The sequence below is a fragment of the Drosophila montana genome, unplaced genomic scaffold, assembly GCF_035044405.1.
Source record: "Drosophila montana isolate Dmon_TW-CO22-7 unplaced genomic scaffold, ASM3504440v1 contig_1962_1, whole genome shotgun sequence".
NCBI classification, from domain to species: domain Eukaryota; kingdom Metazoa; phylum Arthropoda; class Insecta; order Diptera; family Drosophilidae; genus Drosophila; species Drosophila montana.
This window is the reverse complement of record NW_026996879.1, coordinates 62111-81739: the sequence shown is the minus strand read 5'-3', so window position 1 is coordinate 81739 and position 19629 is coordinate 62111. Positions and strand designations below refer to the sequence as shown.

At 35.8% G+C, this 19629-nt stretch overlaps 1 protein-coding gene across 3 annotated transcripts in view; it reads left to right on the top strand.

The window, feature by feature from the left end:
• LOC135441288 (beta-1,4-glucuronyltransferase 1-like) overlaps positions 1-19629 on the top strand; it is a 69567-nt gene that overhangs the window by 6802 nt on the left and 43136 nt on the right. For all 3 annotated transcript variants that reach the window (XM_064700833.1, XM_064700831.1, XM_064700832.1), the window contains one exon: positions 3630-3680. The gene's annotated coding sequence lies outside the window, so the exon portion shown is untranslated. The remainder of the gene's footprint in view (positions 1-3629; positions 3681-19629) is intronic.

Genomic DNA, 19629 nt, shown 5'->3' with positions numbered 1-19629 from the left:
CTTTCGCACAGCTAATGATAGACATTATATTGATTATGATTCCAAATTTATTCGTAAATTATAATTACATAATTATATCTTTTTTATGTCAGCTCATCGAAGGTTTTCTATAAATAACAAATTAACACTTTTAAATTCTACTTGATATTCTGTATAAATCTTTACGTTTATGCTTCTTAATTTGCATTTAGCTTTGTGGCAACGATCTTTAATCGAATATCAAAAGCCAATTTTCGTGTTGGTTCAATAACCCAAGCGTAAAGTTAATTTATGAAATCACGCTAAATGTTTCCCGTGCTGACTAATTTTCAGAAATTTTAAAGCGATTTCCATTGTCCGCACAGCTTAATGATTTGTATCTACCCTCTGGGGCATCGAATTTTTATTGTTATTGCCGCAGAGGCTACTGTAAAAACGCAATAACAAATACGTACAGTAAATATAATAAGCCGAAGATAAATCTGTTTTCATTACTCATTAGGATAGTCGCCCGGGTATCATTTGGTTCCATTGACTGAACGTTGCATTTAAATGGGAAATTTGTAATATGAGTTATAAACTAATGTTGATTTTTCGCATATTGCAAACGGATGTTGTTGATTTTTAGTATACCTTTATTCACTTTTTTCACCAAAAATAATATTTTTATTGTTGCGCTTTGTAAATTTCAATGCAAATATACGAGTACTTCGATGCCTTATCTATGAATGAATCTATTGTATAGGTCGTTATTCATATAAATTGCATTTGCTTAAATATTCAAACCAATAAAATAATTAAGTAAAGTTTCTGGGAAACGGGAAGGGCTCTAGGTTCGTTTTACTGTAATGCTAGGTTATACAGTTTTTGTATTAATGTTAAATGCCGAACATGAACATATGTTATTATATTTATTGTTTGGCTCTTTTAATCATATTTTATCTCAATCTCTTAACCTTATGATTGCACTCTTGTCGTGTTCTTTCATTCTTTCTCTAACTTAAAGAATTTATCTGCCCGTTGATAAATGTGAACATAAATATTTTCGTATATTTGATTAAATGCATTTAGCTAAAAACCATTGCTGCTTTATTCCGCCTCAATATTCACCAGTTCGCACGTTAGCTTTGAATATTGTTCTTCTCGCTGCTTGCTGGCCCATAACATCCTTCAAGCTGATTCTGAATTGCAATATTCACGCAAAAACCAACGAACCATACAAATTGACTTCCGTTGTCTCGAGTGGGATGTGGAATTCGGGCGGTTCTTTGCTGCCCAGATTGCAACTGTTCTGCATCAGTTGAGCTTAGTTGGGCTGCTACCTCCCACACGAAGTTGAGGCTGTGCAGACCTTTTGCTAATTATGTTTATGGCCAAATTGCCGATAAAGTTTTTCATGTCACGTAGTTTGTTGAAAAGTCATTACAGTAATGGCGTCGGAATATGTGGGCTGCTCCTTTTGTGTGCCCAAAACTTAGCACATTGGCTTATAGATTGAGCTTTAGTTGATGTTAATACCTAATTGTTAACTATCGAAGTTTTTCAGTAGTAATTGAAATTAACAAAAAAAAAAATAGTCAAAATCCAAATATTTTCGTTGGAAAATGTTTTATTAATAATTTTGTGCTAATGATATGTAGAGTTTGTGAGTTTTATACTAGCAGGTATACCCCGGCCTTGCCCGTGGCACGTTTAAAATAAATGCTTTCAAAGATCTTTGTAAATGAGTTTGAAACCGATCGGACGGTAATCCAATTTACCGCCGTTGCAGACGAAATTTCTCAAATCGCCGAAGCACGCATTCACTCAATTGATCTAGAGGTCAAGCCATGATTAAAAAGCCAAGCCTTATGAAAATCGGTTAAGTTTTGACTGAGCTATGGAGGTGGGAAATTTCGACCTAAGTCTATATACGAATCTTAAGGTTAGATTTCGACATGAATTTCGACTAAAAATGATGTATTCAGATTTGAATGCTAGATTAATCTAGAGGGAAAACTATGTACAAAAAGCCAAGTTTCATGAAAATCGGTTGAGTTTTGACCGAGATATGGGGTGGGAAATGTTGACCTATGTCTATATACGAATCTTAGGGGCATGATTTTGACATGAATTTCGACTAAAAATTATATATTCAGATTTGAATGCCAGATTAATCTAGAGGGAAAACTATGTACAAAAAGCCAAGCCTCGTGAAAATCGGTTGAGTTTTGACCGAGTTAGGGGGTGGGAAATGTTGACCTATGTCTATATACGAATCTTAGGGGCATGATTTTGACATGAATTTCGACTAAAAATTATATATTCAGATTTGAATGCCAGATTAATCTAGAGGGAAAACTATGTACAAAAAGCCAAGCCTCGTGAAAATCGGTTGAGTTTTGACCGAGTTAGGGGGGTGGAAAATTTCGACCTATGTCTATATACGAATCTTAGGGTAAGATTTTGACATGAATTTCGACTAAAAATTATGTATTCAGATTTGAATGCCAGATTAATCTAGATGGAAAACTATGTACAAAAAGCCAAGCCTCGTGAAAATCGGTTGAGTTTTCACCGAGTTAGGCGGGTGGGAAATTTCGACCTATGTATGTCTATATACGCATCTTGGGGGAAGATTTTGACATGAATTTCGACTAAAAATGATGTATTCAGATTTGAATGCCACATTAATCTGGAGGAAAAACTATGTACAAAAAGCCAAGCCTCGTGAAAATCGGTTGAGTTTTGACCGAGTTAGGGGGGTGATAAATTTTGACCTATGTCTATATACGAATCTTAGGGTAAGATTTTGACATGAATTTCGACTAAAAATTATATATTCAGATTTGAATGCCAGATTAATATGGAGGGAAAACCGTGTACAAAAAGCCAAACCTCGTGAAAATCGGGTGAGTTTTGACCGAGTAATGGGGTGGGAAATTTCGACCTATGTCTATATACGAATCTTAGGGGTGAGATTTTGACAAGAATTTTGACTAAAAATGTTGTATTCAGATTTGAATGCCAGACTAATCTAAATGGCAAACTAATTGAAAAGTTGCATACAAACGTTTTTCGCGATTTTTTTCATATTTACGGGTGGAAGCCCCGAAACCCCGTCTTAACCTACATCAAATTTCAGCTTCCTAGCTCTTACGGTTTGGGCTGTGCGTTGATCACCAATCAGTCAGTCAGTCAGTCGGGACAAACAGTTTTATATATCTCTTATATATATATATCTTATATATATAAATATCTTTTATGTATTGTTTATTTTGCAATTATTTGGGCTATGATTTTGCTATGTTCTACGTTATCTTAAAAGTTTTTTTTATTGTTAATCATTTATTGCGCTTCATTTTAAGTGTTCCGAGTTCAATAAAGAACGCAGTTAAAGTCTGCGTAAAACAATTGTTCACGACTCTGACTTTCCAATTGTGAAAGTGCTTTATTTAAGAACCTTCATTTATCACTTTGCAACACTTAAAAACTTTAGAAATACTCAAAAATTTAATGAAATCAGTTGAACTTTTCCATTTCATTGTGCAAACCAATTATCCGACGCAATGCCAGGGCCAATTTTAACATTTATGTGCTCAATTTGCCGAATTGTTGCTTATATAGTAGATTTCCATTGCCTAATTGAAATATTTTCTTATCGTTTCCAGACAACGCATAGAGCACTAAAGCTGCGCCCATCGCACTACACTTTGGATAAGGTAAGCCCCATTCAACTGGACGGAAATCGTCTGATAAAAAGTATTTAAATTTTTGCTGTTTTTTTTTTTTATCAGTTTATGAGAATATGGGGCACTGCTTATAAATAGCAGAGCTTTTGTTAGTTCTAATACATAATGCGCATATATTTTATATATATTTTTATATCACATTTGCATATAACTGAAATTTTAATTTATATTAGCTAATGGATAAAGCGATATATATAAATTTGTGGTAAATATCTGTTTAATTAATGGAACATTAAGGTTACAATGTCTCGGCAATTATCGAAATGAGAAATTTTCCTATACACGTTTTATAATTTCTTGTCAATTACTGTCAGGTTCTTATTTTAAAAACCCGGTTATAAATAGTCAAGAAGTGAGTCTATTTCGATTAAAAGTTGATAAATGATGATTAAAAACTATTGAATTTTACATACACGACGTACCTAACAAATACTAAACTTCTAAACTCTTTTCGACAAATGTTATTGTTTAACTTTCGGCTGTTAAATTAAAATTCAAGTTTAACATGTGTTTATTTGAATTTAACAACTTTTAACTACCTAAAAGTGCTCCACTAAGCAATGTAACCTCTTTTATAAGTCAGCTAATTGAGCAGATGTTCATGGAACAAGGCATTCCATTAAATACGAGCACATCGCCATCTTAATCATTTATCTTGCTTGTTATCTATCTATCTATCTATCAATCAGCGATAATTTGCTGCCACTTATTGGCACATTGATTGGCCACAAGCTGTCATTGATTAAGTCTGAGCCTGATTACAACAAAGCCATTTTCCGAGCTCCCCGGCCGAACACTTAGCAGCGTAAAAACTGTAGTCTACTTTTAGGATTCGCGGGCACAATTAATCTTGCCGGCACTTTGGCAACAATAACAACAAGAACAAGAACAACATCTGCGTGCTTTGTTGTAATTAATATGCAAATGAACAAGTCTGGGCCGGGCCCGAGACAAAGCCCAGCGACGACGTCAAAAACATTTGCACAAATCATCGGCTAAAGTGTCAGAGAGTTAGGGAGAGAACTGAAGCTAGCGAAGCTAATTGTTATGCAAACGGGCACACTAAGAAGTCCCAGACAGTTGTTCATGTTCTTGTAGTTGTTGTAATTGTGCAGTGCTTAAACTGTTGTGAACTTTGCAGTCTGGTTAAAGTCCAGGCCAGGCTGGACTGATGCGGACTGTCCAGCTCTGCGAAACAGGCCGTGTAAAGAAAATTTAATTATATATCGTTAGCTGTTTGCCTGCATTGGGCCGAAGGCACGTGCTAGCTGCTGCCTGTTTTTGGCATTCTTCCAAATGCCATCGATGCAGTCTCTCCGAGTCTGGCTCAGGCCAGAGCAGATGAGCAGCAGCAGACGGGCCACTCAAACTTGACATCGGCACAAAGCGTTCAGGCTGAGGCTGAGGCTGGGGCTGGGGCAGAAGCTGCTGCTGCTGGTGCTGGGCCTCGTGTGGTACGGCACAAGGCCAAGAAGCAACCACAAGCAGCACTAGAATATCACACACACACACACACACACTTGGCCTCTCGCTCTGACAGGCTCTCTGTCACATACACATTCGCTTAGACTTGATTGCCTTGGCCAAGTTTGAGGCTAAGGCTGAGCATCCTTTTAAATGAATTTGCGCAAAATACATTATAATTTTGAGCTGCATGCGCGCTTTTCAGTTATTTGATTGCTTAAAAGCTTTCACTAACATGCACACAGGCACACACACAAACACACACACACACATACACACATGATATACGCATTTATCGATAGCAGTCACTTTGTGGCTTTTCAAAATCGATAGTTTGGTGTGTGTTTTGGAGTGAATTGTGGCCTTACTGAAGTGAATGCAAATTGATTTGCAATATGTTTGAAATTTGCCTTCAGTTGTGGTCATTGAAATATTTGATTTATTTATTATGATAGTCATTTGTATCAAACTTAAATATTTATTTCAAACATGAAGCTATGTGTAAATTTAAAACGATTTTCGTGCCTTAAATGTTTTTATTACTAAAGGTCTGTAATCTTATAAGATTATTCATTATAGAATGTCCCGCCTTCGGGTCCGATTCGTCGGCCATTTTACCTATCTGGCTTTCGGTTTTAATTCAATAATATGTAAAAAAGGTTTTTTGATTAATTAAATTTTTTTAATTGTATGTATTTAAATGGATATATTGCGCTTAACTTCAATTTTGTCTACTTTTTCCAAGAGGCACACTCACTGCATATTTTTTTATTTGTTTGGAACTACTTTTCTATCGAAATTCTCTGGTCGTTTTTTGTCACATAAAAAGTACAACAGCCAAATTGTGACCAAAAGTTTTTTACACCAAATAGTAAAAAAAGTAGAAATGAACTTTGTTAAGTAGATAAGTCTAAGCTGCTTTTGAATTGCCTGCATTGGACTTTAAGTAATTCCAAGTGTGCCAACATATTTGTGAGTTACTTGAAGCGCAGCTAAGTACTGTTAAATTATGCAAAGTGTGCCCAGATCTTCTTGTAGTTCGCATAGCTGCAGATTGTATTCGACAAACTCATTAAAACTTTAACAATGATCCAAAAAAGAAAATATATGAAAAGTTGGCTGACAGATTGCCACATGTGCGGGCAGTGCGTCAGCTGGGTAAAATTTCTGGCCAGGAATCAAGCTCAAGCTTGGAAATATTTGTCGTATACTATGGTTATGTGTGTGTGTGTTGGCTGTCAGGGCTGGCCGCAGGACAGACAATGTGACAGCAAATTAAAAAGGCGCTAAACAACACTGAAAAGTGAAAAGCGGAAAGTGAAAGATGCTCAAAAGCTGTGCACAACGCGGAAATGAAAATAAATGCGCATGTGTAAGTTGCGAGTGCGCTGCCTTTTGTTTCCACGGGCGACGAAAATCGTTAAGAAAACTGCAGTACCCGGCAAAATAAAAAACAATAACAAAAATTAAAAAAAAAAAAATGAAAAAGTAAAATAGAAAAATTGTCATAAACTTTTCAGCTGTGCAACGCAGTAAAAGTTCCGTCGCCAGTTGTTATTGCTGTTCTTGTTTTAATTTATGCCCATGAGCGACGCCAGTCGGCGACAAATACATATATATATATATACAGCCGACCAACTTCTATAGTATGCATTGTAGGTGCGGGCAAAGCTGCTTAAAAGGATTAGCATGCAGCAGGCAAAGAGTCCTTGACCAAAATTTCCACAGCCAGAGCCTTGGAAATGGGGACGCTGGGCTTTGTTTTCGCTGCTAAAGAAAAGTGTGTTGCGAAAAAAGTTACTTGAAGTATAAGTAAATAATGCTTCATAAAATAAATCCCAATCAATTAAAAACTAATAATGTTATAATTATTGCAAAAGTTATATTTGTTTGAAAACTAAAGCTAAAGCAAAAAATATTATTTCACTGGCTGCTGAGGCGTTCGCTTGTATTGGGTGAAGGTTGTTGAGCTAAAAAGATATAATATATAATTGTAACTATTATAAGCAACATGTCAAATGCATTTTCTAAATATAAAGTATAAGAAATCAATTTAGAATTACATTAAATACATTTTAAAATAAATTAATTCGTGCTGATGTTATTAAACTCTTTTATCGAAAAGATAGCTGAGACTTTATGAATAACAAACGATTGGATAGAGGTTTTTCTACAAAGAATGTGTTATTTATTATCAAAATTAAGCAGATATTTTATCTGGAGCATGTACTTATTACTATAAATGTTGCTTAATTAAAGTGTAAGCAGCTCTACACATCTATTGCTATTTGCAGCACCTTTTGTTGAATCCGACTTAGCTGGCCCTCATCCCTTTACGGTCTGCACTCAATTGTTTTGTTATTGTGGCTTTCGGAATACTGCTCTCTTAATCTTTTCGCCGTTTTGCGTGTCTGACTTCCAAGCTCGGTGGTTGTATTTGCTTTTCGGCCAAGTCATTTGGCCAGAGTTTTCATGTCCATGTTCCTTGGGCCAGCCACATTGTGCTCGGTTTTTCTTTAGTTCCCCATTGTTACTGTTGTATTTTTGTTTGGATGTTTTTTTTTTTGTGTGTTGGGATTTGTTTGATTCGTTTCACTTTTTCTCGGTTGCTATCCACTTTTTCGTAATTGAACGTTTTCTTTTCTTATTTTGTAGGTTTTATTTTCTTATTTTCAACTGTAATGATTGGAAATTGAAGTGATTTCTTTTAAAACTGTGGGGCCATAAGAGACCCATGTACGAAAAAAGGAGAATCTTAAAATTTGTTGCTCAAACTTGAAAATCTTAATATTGCCAGACTTATTCAATTTTAAAAGTTTTCAGATAGATTCTTCGATTTATAGCTACTTAACTTAACTTGCAACATAAACAACAATTTCTCGAGCGCTTTACAACACTTAACACATCATGATCCACACAACAAGCTTCATTATCATATGTGTAAACACACAATACTTCAAACTTTACCTGTGCTATTTGGGGGTGGTCCGGGGGGATATTTGCTTGTACCTGCTGGCAGTCGACGCGAAATATTTACGACATATACCTCAACCGTAAATCAGAGCACGTTGTTCGGTTCACAGCTGCTCAACAACACATTCACACACCCTACACACACACACCCTCACACACACGCACACAAGGTAACTGAGCAGCACATAATATCATTAAAAACAAATTGAGCACATTAATAAATATGAATTATGATTGTTAATAAAAAATGATGGCCGTAACGGAGGCATGACCAAAAAAGCGATACCAAATTCCAGAGTCAAGAATGAAAACGAAACGTCCAGAGGGGATTTCCAGGACACTTCCAGCAGCAGCGTTGCATTTGATGTTAGGGCGCAGCCACGCCTACGCACAGTTGTTAAAGTTGGCTACAGAGAATATGGCAACATTTTGCGGCCACTTGCCACAAAGTTCGCAGGAGGCGGTAAAGCATTTTCAGTTCGTTCTGTTGCATAACTTTTGGCGCTTAAAAATGCGGCAGACATCATAAATCAATTTATTACTTTAGCATGCAGACAGCAGGCAGCTAGAAAAAAGAAAGAGATGAGTAGATAGTGAGCGTGAAAGAGACAGAGACTGTTTGCCCACACAGAATGTGGATAGAATGGTCGCAACGGTTTAATGTGCTTCTATCTGGGGCTTATGGCCACCCAATTTGAGTGGATTCAGTTGTTCCGAATGTCCCGTTGACAAACATAAAGTGGAAATTATGCTTGCGAGTATTTTTGCAGGTGCATTGCAAAATTTATGCAGGTGTAAACAAACCGAGAGCTGAGTAAAGAGCTCCATGTGAATGAATGACATTCGAAAATGGCATTACATTCCGCTCAGCCAGTTCTCACTTGATGAGTTTTCATGTTATTGAATGAAATTGGTGAACCTGTTTAGTTGGCATTCCTTTGCAGAGATCCTCATGTTGATTCTTATGACTGTACTTGTGTGAATAGGTGAATAGGTGTAAATGTACAGTAACAGGACGTGTGTTTAAAATTTTAATATTTGTGTAAGTTTATCCGTTCTAGTACAGCTAAGGAAATGTGTACTAAAAAATATCAATTGAAGATAAAACTAAAATTCCAAAAAGGAGATAAAATAAATTGTTATAATTTATTTTAATTTTTAATTTTCGACATAATTTTGCATTATGTCGATTCTAATAAAATATATATATTGGATACTTAGCTGTCAGATCAAAAAAATATATGCTTTAGACAAACACTTGCTTTTAAAAATAAGGATGCGCATATTGGGAATTATTTGTAAAATTATTCAAGACATGTTTTAATTAATTTATTAATTGTTTTATTATTGAAGAGATACTCGTCAGTTGAACGAAGAAAGAACAAAACTAAGAGTTTTAAGCTTCTGATTCCGTCCGGCTTTCTCATTTTTGTGACAAATAATTTTGTGCTATTCAAAATGAATCTCAAACTTGACTTGAGCTGTTAGAGATATATCTTACGGTTTCCCGACCGCCTAATCTTCAGTTTGTCCTTAGTTTACCCTCAAACTAAACCCACATATTTAAGCCATGCATAATCGATCTATGTTGGACACACCTAAAAAATTGCCCCGAAGCTGGTTCGATATATTTATAGCCCAAAAACAATGTTGACATGAAAACCATTAGGGAACTTGCTCATAACGATAGCCCCAATTTGACATAGCAGGTCAACGGCTTAACCGTTAATCTGACAGCGTGACGCCATTTTGTTTTTATTAACGTTGTCGTTAGCCTGTGTCGTTGCGTGTGGAGCGGACAATAATAAAAATCTGTAGGTTTCTTTACCTTTTTTTTGTTTCAGCCAGTGCCAGAGATAAGCCGGAGGAACCAAATTGAAGAGACACCCACTTACAAAAAAAAAAAAACCCACATCCATTTTCGACTCATTTGCACTCGATTGTGTTCAGTGATAACGTCACCTTGTCAATATTTATTTCTTTTCATCTTGTTGGTGTTGAGCTCTACGGAAATTGTCAATGAGTCCATGAATTGCGCTAAAAAGTTATGCGATGACTCCGAGCAGCATGTCATGAATAGGCCTTTCGTGAGGGCCAACCCAGGCACAAGGGGCTGGGTCTGGATTTGGCTCATCCTTGCAGATTGCCCACATTTCTGCGTAGTCATTTTTTGACAGTTTGTAATTTGAGTTTCAAGTTGAGCTGTGCGAGTGTGTGTGTCATTTTTGTATCATGTTTTTCTATAGCATCATTGTCGATATCATCATCGTCATCATTATCATCGTCATCATTGTCATTATTGGCAGCGTCTGTCGTTTTTCTTTTCATTGCGTTTGACATAACTCACAAGTGTCTTTCCCAGCTCTTAGCATTAGCTTTTACTCTACTTTCATTGCCTCTTTGTATTACTTTCTTCTATTCAATTTCTTTGGGTGTGCGTGTCTATCTCTGAGTGTGTGTGCGTGCATTACATGGGCGATAGGTTTCAATCTTTTGATAAGATTTAATGTGCTTAACGTGACGTAAAATGTAGCTAATTAAGTGCTAAACAAACGCAGGTTACTCATGTGTCTGCCGTGTCTAAGCAAGTCGGCAAAACATCTGCGGCGCTTTCGATGAAGCAGACTATGTCTGTCTTTATGGGTGGAGAGCTTGAACATAATAACTAGAAATAATATATTGTACGTAACTACCGAATGATGCGTGATAAGTTAATTAAACAGTAGCTGCAATGCGTGAAAGCACACTCAATAATTCGTTTAGATAAGCTAATGGGAAATTACTTTCTACGACATTTTTTTTAATACTTTAGCTTGTTATATAAGTATGCTTATTTCTTAGTTATGTCCATTTAGGAATTGACCCTCAATTTGAGCATAGCGTCTTTCTCTGAAATGCTCATATCATTTTCCTTTAGAGGCTTAACTTTTCCTTCGCTTAATGTTTTGATTTAAATACAATTTGTTTTATCATTTAAACTTTATACACACTTGATCAGAAACTAACTCTGTAATATTTGGTGGTTATTAGTGGTTTTAGTATAGTTCAAAATATAGCTCTAGTCCAGTTAAATAAACATCCTCGGCCTTAAGATTTAAATAAAGTTAAGGCAATTTATTAGTGTAAGTAATACGGTCGCAAATATAATAAAAGATAAAAAGTAAATCTCAGTTCAGAATTCTCGATTTGAGTTGTTTAGAGCCCACAAGCCAATAACAGGGAAAAGTATGCACTAGCGACGGGAAGATAAAATCAATCAAATTTAGAGAGACGAGAAGCTATAAAAATTATAATAAAACACCACCCGTATAATTATATACTTATGCCAATCTTGCACGCGGCTTTAACTAGTTTTCGAATCGCTTCTCACGAAATCGGAGACTTCTCTGCGCTTCTCACTTAATTGAATATTCCGCCAGGTAATTTATGCAAAAATCTTAAATGTCTACCTGTCAGATACCTTCCTTGTGGTCTTTAGCCAAATTAAATGCTAATGAAATTGATAAAATTAGCCTTTTCAGATATTTAAGAGACATATGGACATATGCAAATGATTTTATTTCAAGTACATTTATATTGAGTATATTTATGCATGCCTCCATGGATACTTGAGCCTGTACTTATGTCGGCATTTTCTTCATATCCGTACTCAATTTATCAAACAAAACGTTGCGTTGTGCGTCAGTCTGACTGATTGCTGGGCTGTCTGTCATATTTATGGCCCCCTGTACTCGCCCTTCTATTGCTGGCATGGCTGATCTATGCCGGAGTAACTGTAAATGCTGTCGCTCTTGACTGATTGGCGTCGGTGGCGCGTGCGTGAATGCAATTTGTTTTGTCGTTTTGTTAAATTTGCATACTTATGCATGAGATAGAGGCGATTGTATTTTAATTTTATATACCCTATACTTGTAAGAATCACAAAAATGGCGTAATAGAAAGGCAATAATATTTCATAAGTCTAGTCTTGCCCCTCCATTTTTGAGATTGCATTAAACTCATGTCAAATAAGGAATATAGATTCTTTATACTGTGATACACCTTATACCTGTAGAATATGCCATACACTTTTGATACTTTCCTTTCATATTATCATTATATATTAATTGCTATATGAGCTTTGAGCTGATTACAGGGCACCTGTCGTTCGATCACTCGCGTCTAGTGCATTGAGAGTCTTTTATTTAAATACTTATATTTGCCATCATTTGCCAGTCATTCGACTTTAGCGCGTAAATTACTCAAACAATTGAGTGAGTCTCTTGAAAATTGCACTTGAATGATTGAGCATTCCATTGACATATGTTTCTTAACCTTTGAATGATGTAATTTTACACAGATGTCACCGGTTAACAACTTAATGAAACAACCGACTCTTCGCATCTTTAATTTGTGCAAACAATAACAATATTTGCAGTCACTTCATGCCAAATGTTATTTGGCGTGTAATTCAATACAGTGGGACCTCAACTTGACTGACAAGTGCTTGCCTTTAAATTATGCAGTAAATGCATTTAAATTTTTTATTCCATGTTTGATGTTGCAAGTTTTCTTATTGTTTGTGATGAGGTAACATAAGTTAGAGCTTACAATGGAGACACATGAATTGTGTATAACGAGTTTTAACTGTTTTCGTATTATGCTTTTTGTTTTTTTTTGGCTCTTTTTAAAGTGCGCTCAAGTACTCCATAATTAAATTCAAGGTTGTGACGCACAATCGCACAGCATGTAACCATAAACGTGCCAGTGAATGCATTAGACTGGGGCCAAAAACAAATAAAAACGTTTTTCTGATATACATAGAAATTAAACTAACAATAATTTGTAACTAAGAAAATATTAACTATTGTTATATAGCTCAAACTAAATGTTATTTATTACCAACAAAAAATGTATCAAATATTCACATAAACCGTATTTGACAATATCAAGTAATCTTGAATATTTCAAGTAGGTTAATCATTTAAATTTTTCTTTAAATATTTGTGTAAATATTCCATTCATTTAGACCAGTCATGTAGACCATTCATTTAGACGCCTATCGTAATCGTTTGCTTGCTTTTAAAGAAATTCGATGATTCTTATCAACAAATACGTATACACATTATACTTTTCAAACAACTGTGATACATTTTTCTTTATCATTTCTATTTAAATAACGTGTAACTCTTTTCATGTGTTTCCATTTTGGGCTCCACCCTTTCAGCATGTTGAACAAGCAACAAAATATAATCTAATATTGTTTGCACTGTTGGCACACAAAATTGCTGGACTCGATATACGACATCATCACACCGACAGCAGCTGCTGTGTCTTGGCTGTTTGCTAGTGCCTCCTCCTAACTCTCCTAAGTCTTCTTCTTCTTCGCGTCTTATTTATTGTTGTTGTTATTGTTGCTCCATTGTTCGTGCAATTCTGGCAGCCTCAGCTATTATTATTTCTAGATTGTACTCTTTTTTTTAGTGCAACTACGTTTTGCTGGGCAAGGTGTCAGTTGTGTATTTCGTGACTTTTATAAAAAAAAATTTTTTTTACTCTTTTTCATTAGGGCTTTAATTAAAAATTTGTATGACAAGCGCGTTTTTCTATAATTTATATTGGGCGTCTGTTTTTAACGTTTAGCTAGTTAGCTCGTGTTCAATGTTGTGTATTCATTTAAAAAAAATATCAGTCAGTGTTGAAGTTTGATCGGCCTCAGAAGGTGCCAGGTGGGTTATTTACCGATGAATCATCTTGTTATCATAAGCTTATAAAAGTATTGTGTGCAAAAATATATCTACTTACTTCAGGTGGATACCTATACCTGTTTGCGCACTCTGAATACAATATGCACTAGCCGTAAGAGGCTTTGTGCTGAGTATACAGCCTCGTAGATGATAATTAAAACCCGTGAGCACACACGTGCCATAGCGTTTTTCTCATTCCGTTTTATGGCACCATTGAATATGCATTGCGGGCCATAAATCAAACACCAGCCTCTGAGCTACAATGCACTTTCACTTGCGCATCTGTGAGATACTCGATGTACTAGAATGCGAGTGCGAGGGAAGAGCGAGGGTAACTTTTTGCAATTGACTGCTCGAGTTCATCTAGAAAATTGCTATGCGCTATGATTAATGCAAGCAATCATGGAAAATAAATCACCTTCATAAATACACAGTGCTCTTTGTTTTAACTAACTGCTGCAAAGTGCGAGAACTCTTCGCCTTAAAGTACGCTAGTTAATCGCAGTGTCTTGATTATTTTTTGCCATTTTTTGTTCGTTATTTATAGATAAATTATTTGTCTTTTTTTTTTTACTCTGTGTTAAATGGTCAAAAAAAGAATAATTAATTATTGTCCAGAACAAAAATTGGGTTCTTATATTATCTTTAAGAGAATTAATTAAAAAATATCAATTTTTATCAATCATTATTTTCCAGTCATTCTTTTAATTTCCTGCAACACAATTGACTGGGTTTTTTGGGTAATATTATGTTATGGGCATTTCCTGTGGGCCGTCGGAATTTCTAAATATGCATATATGGATTTTTTGTGCCACTTAAGAGAACTTACGTATCAGTGAGCTTATAATAGTTATCTTAACGAAAAAGCTATCAGCGTCGGTCACATTATCATAATTTTCATTCGTAGGCACAATAAGTTTTACTAAAACCACTTTTGACTAAAGGCGGGTAGATAGTGAAGGTTTTAACATGCGACTTAATGTGTAGCTCAGATTGTCCTCAGCTTTGTTTTTTTTAATGCTGTTGCATTGCAACATTATTAAGTTCAAAGAGCTGCAAAGTAATTGAACATTTAGCGCTATGCGTAGTACTAACTCACATTGCATTTACTAACACTAACTATTTATTAAAAAAGCTATATTTTAAAGAATACTACTTTATATATTTTATCAACTTTTATTTAATATAACAAATCTTTTATAATATATACAAATCAATTATTAGCTTTAGAATTCTAATCTACATAACAAAAACAATAACAACTTTAGATTGCAATGTTACAATATTTCAAAGTAAAACAAATTTCTGTGGGATGTATAAATACGAAATTGTTGTTTTTACAAAAACTTGATTTGTAACTTCTCGTTTATATGACACCTACATGATATAGTGATTCGATTCGACCAGTTTCACTTCCATTTCATATGCATTTTATTTTTGTTTTCTTTTTAAGAACTCAAATATAAATATAATTATGGCTTGGCTGAGTCTGCCGTTCACCCAAAGAGCATGTGGCTTACACATGAATTTAATATTGTACATAATTTGTATGTGCATATATTTTAATAAATGCATTCATATCAGACCACACATGCTTCTTTTCCGCAATGCAGATTTATGACGAAAAGCTACGATTATTAAATAATCAGAATGAATAGTAAATACGCAAAAATATATTTTGATTACGGGTCTTATCTTTAAATGAATGAATTCCATAAGAGTAAATATACGAGTATGTCCTGTATTCCCTGAGATTGTATTTATAAATAAATCAAAGCTGGTAAGACATTATGCTGATAAATAGTATATAGATATGGTATAGTATAGTAGTATATAATAGTATATATATATATATATACGCATGCGTATTATGGGGTCAGAGGCACATGTTGGTTGGTGCATACCCTGTTTTAATGGGTACACAAATAGCCAATTTACAGAGTTTTCAGCTTTTGTAAACACATTAAGTACGTATTACAAACATGTTGAATACATTTTACAAAATCATTTGAAACCAGGCATCCGGGGAAAGTACTGTAATGCGAGCGCCTCCTGCTGTGCTTAAAATTCTCGACTCTGTCAACCTTCTTTCCATTGTAGCCATGCACACCCTGACACACTCGCACACACACACACACTCGCACACACACACAATTGAGCTTATTAATTTTGCAGTCATCGTCTGGGGCAGCACCGCCCGCTGGCTGAAAATTCAATTAATTTCAAATGCAATTTTAAGTGCACTTCTGCAGAGCGCTTCACTTAGTAGGCGCTTCCGCTTTGTTGGGTTTTCTACTTCCGTTGAGCTCAGTTTCGGTTCCATTTTTTTTTATTTTTTTTTCCTATTTGAACTTTTTGTGTCCGAAAAAGTTGATTAATTATGCAAATTTTAATTAGCTCGGCCCGTGGCAAGTGGTTTGTTTGGCTGGCCAGCCAATCTCATTTGACAATTCAATTTCCTTTGGCTTTGGCCGTGTTGGCCACGTTTGCGCAAATATGTTTGCACAAGTTGTTTGCCCAATACAGGCGTGGCATTATCTATGGCTCGTTCGGCACATATGTGAGTGTGTGCGCTACATTCAATTAGTCAAGCATACGCACTGGAGGCATGCCCCGGGGAACTCTTTGGCTCGTTGTTTTCGGAGCGATTTATTGACGCATTTAATTAAAATGACGTTATTTGCATTTGGCCAACGTTTTCGGACAAAGGCCGGCGCACTTGATGTTTGTCGACAGCTAGCTGTTGGGTTTTGTTTCCTCTCGGACGGCAGCACTTGAAAACTGCCAGCCGTGAACAAACATTGACTAAAAATATATAATTCTTAGCTAAATTGTGTTTTATAATGGTTCTAACCATGCTTAAAAATTCAAGTATTGTACACATTCTGAACTTATAATTCGTGTGTGGAATATGAAATTTGTTTAGTGACTTGAATTGAAATGAAAGTTTTAAATTTTCGTATGTTGTTGGATCAGCTATATAAATCTTCGTAGATTTCAATCATAGAGTCTTGAATTATATATTTGAAAACTGCAGCTTATCGTATTATTGCACCCGCTTAATTTTTTTTTCGTGTATATTGTTTTAAAATATTTCCGAATGTACCTATGTACCCTTTCTTATGTACCTATATAATAAATACATTTAATTTTGTTCATTTCAATAAGCAAAAAATTAACTTTAACTTTAATATTTCTCTCTTTACAGGTAAGCAATACTGACTTGCAATCGAACTGCTAGCTTTCTTATACCCTGTAAGTAAATAGCTCAACACTATTGCAACTAATCGATATGCCAACCGATTTGGGCTGCCCGTTTTAGTAGTGGTTGCATCTCAGCAGACTGTTTAATTAAGGCCACAGCCGGTGGCAGGAATTAGACAAAACCATTGCAAGGCTGAAGCACTCGCAGCTGTGGCTCACAATAGTTGCCTAGGCTACGTACGATAGTCAATTTTAATGCCACAGATCGTTTGCTTTTATGCGAGTATTGCCAACTATTTTGGTAGTGCCAAAAAAACGAAAGCGAATTGAAGGTAAACCGTTTGCATTGCGGCCAAGCTGGCATTTAAAGATACTGTTGTGCTCGCCTATCTGGCCACAATATATGCATGCCGAAATCTAGGCTGCCGGTTTTATTACGGCCTCAAGTTGTGCCAGACCAACAACAAAAAAGTAGGCAACAAAATTGCGCCATGCCTGCAGTTGTTGCCCGCAGGATTGCACATATCTCTCTGTCTTTCTCTCTTTCCTTTCGTGTTATACCCTGAACTCATTGGAAAATGAGTAAAAAGGGTATACATGCTGTGTGCAAATGTTTGTAATAGACCAAAGTCTTTACAGACTATAGGTACAAGAGATTGAAGGTATTGCTCATTACTCGCGTAGATCAAGAATATGTGTAAGAAGGTTTTCATTAGAAAATATGATTGACCTTCTTGGGGATATGTATGTATAGTTAAATAAATTGGATCATTTATTTTCATTATAATCACCTCCATTTCGATGAAATTAATAAAATCGATGCCATATTTAAGGCATGAAAGTTTCAGACTATAAACAATGAAGGTTTTGTAGAATGCCTCTCGTATAACTAAATAACTCGTATAGGCTAATTAAAGAAGATTTACAGCTGCGGCTTTTGTGTGTGTATTTGTGCTTTTCTGTGTGTATGTGTAGATTGTTTGTAAAGGCATCTCGGGCCTGAGCTCAGGGCATATCCAAGTCAGGCACTCCTGATTAGTGCAGTTTTAGTTCCTTTTTTTTTTGTAGTGCTGCCCTCGTGCTTTGCCAAAAGTAATAAATTTTGCATTGTGCACGGCACTCGCTCAAACGCCACATTTACCATTTACCTGTATTACCTGCTGGGCATGCCACGTGCCACGGTTGCAACCAGCCAGTGTCTGGGTTACTGCAGCAACGGTTGTTGTTGCTGCTGCTGCTGCTGCTGTTGCTGTTGCTGTTGCTGAACTTCTTTTCGTGGCTGGCCGACCCGGCGTATGCGCGTTATTTTATGCCAAATATTTTATGCTATATTGGCAGTTGCTGCCGGAGCTGTCATTTGCTCCGTGCTCTGCAAATGTTTGGGGAAACAGCTGCAGCTTAAAGCCACCTTAGCTCTTAAGCTTGCCAATTTAAGCTCGCTTCTATAAATTTAATTTAGAACAAAATTCTAAATCAGCTATTTATTCTTCTGCGGCACATAAAGGATAAATCATCTTTGTTAGTTTTTAAATTTAAGCCGCATTAGGCTGCTGAATTTCACCTTTCACACGTTGCCCCAACTTTACCGAAGGTGCCACATCGTATTAAATAAAACGATCCAATTTATTTACCCATACATTTACCCAAAAAGGTCAATCATATTTTCTAATGTAAACCTTCACACGCATTTACCGTCTGCAACAAGGATTTCTTCGCCTTCCTCTTCTTATTTCACTTTTACCGGATATCCGTGTATTTATAGTCATGTGCTTTACGTGTTTTTCATATAGAGAAGTTCACGCACAAAGGGACACGACGACGACAACTGCTGAAAGAAATTGCTGAGAATAAACTTTAAGGATTTACACATGATTACACCTGAATTTATAGTATAGACACCTGAGTATTGTAGGCTTGATTTAGTTTCTTAGCTCGTTGTTGTTACTGTAGCTGTTATTGGCCGTTTCTCCGAGCAACTGTCGCGCATAGTTTGTGTTTATGACATTGCTAAGTTTGTTATTTCGACTTGTTGTACAGGGATGCAAAAATAATAACAACAACGACATGTGGCTGAAACTTTAGATAGTCGAGCAACAATAACAGCAACAGCAACAACAATACCAATAACCATAAAGCTAAAAAAAAACATCAGCAGCTGCTCTACATACAAACGCGTTGTTGAAGCTGATGATGGAGAGCATTTGGGGAAATTTGATAATGGGGTGCATGAGCTTTAACCCCCTCGACGTTGCATTGAATAATTCAATACATTCCCACGTTGATTTCCACATGCTTTGCACATATTTTGCACTTTTAGTTTGATTCGCTTGCCTAAGCGTTTTTTATATTCAATCATTTTTTATATCCTGTATTTGTCGAATAGGGGCATATACAAATTTAAGAATTATATAAAGCGTTTTTTTCCCAAAATATGATTATGCGCTTGTCTAAGCTTTCAATCAATTGACTTAAACGTCAATAAGGATAATATTTATATTTATATGTGTTAGTATAAATGTGTGTTGAAATAATTTACTAGTTGGCTTCGAGAG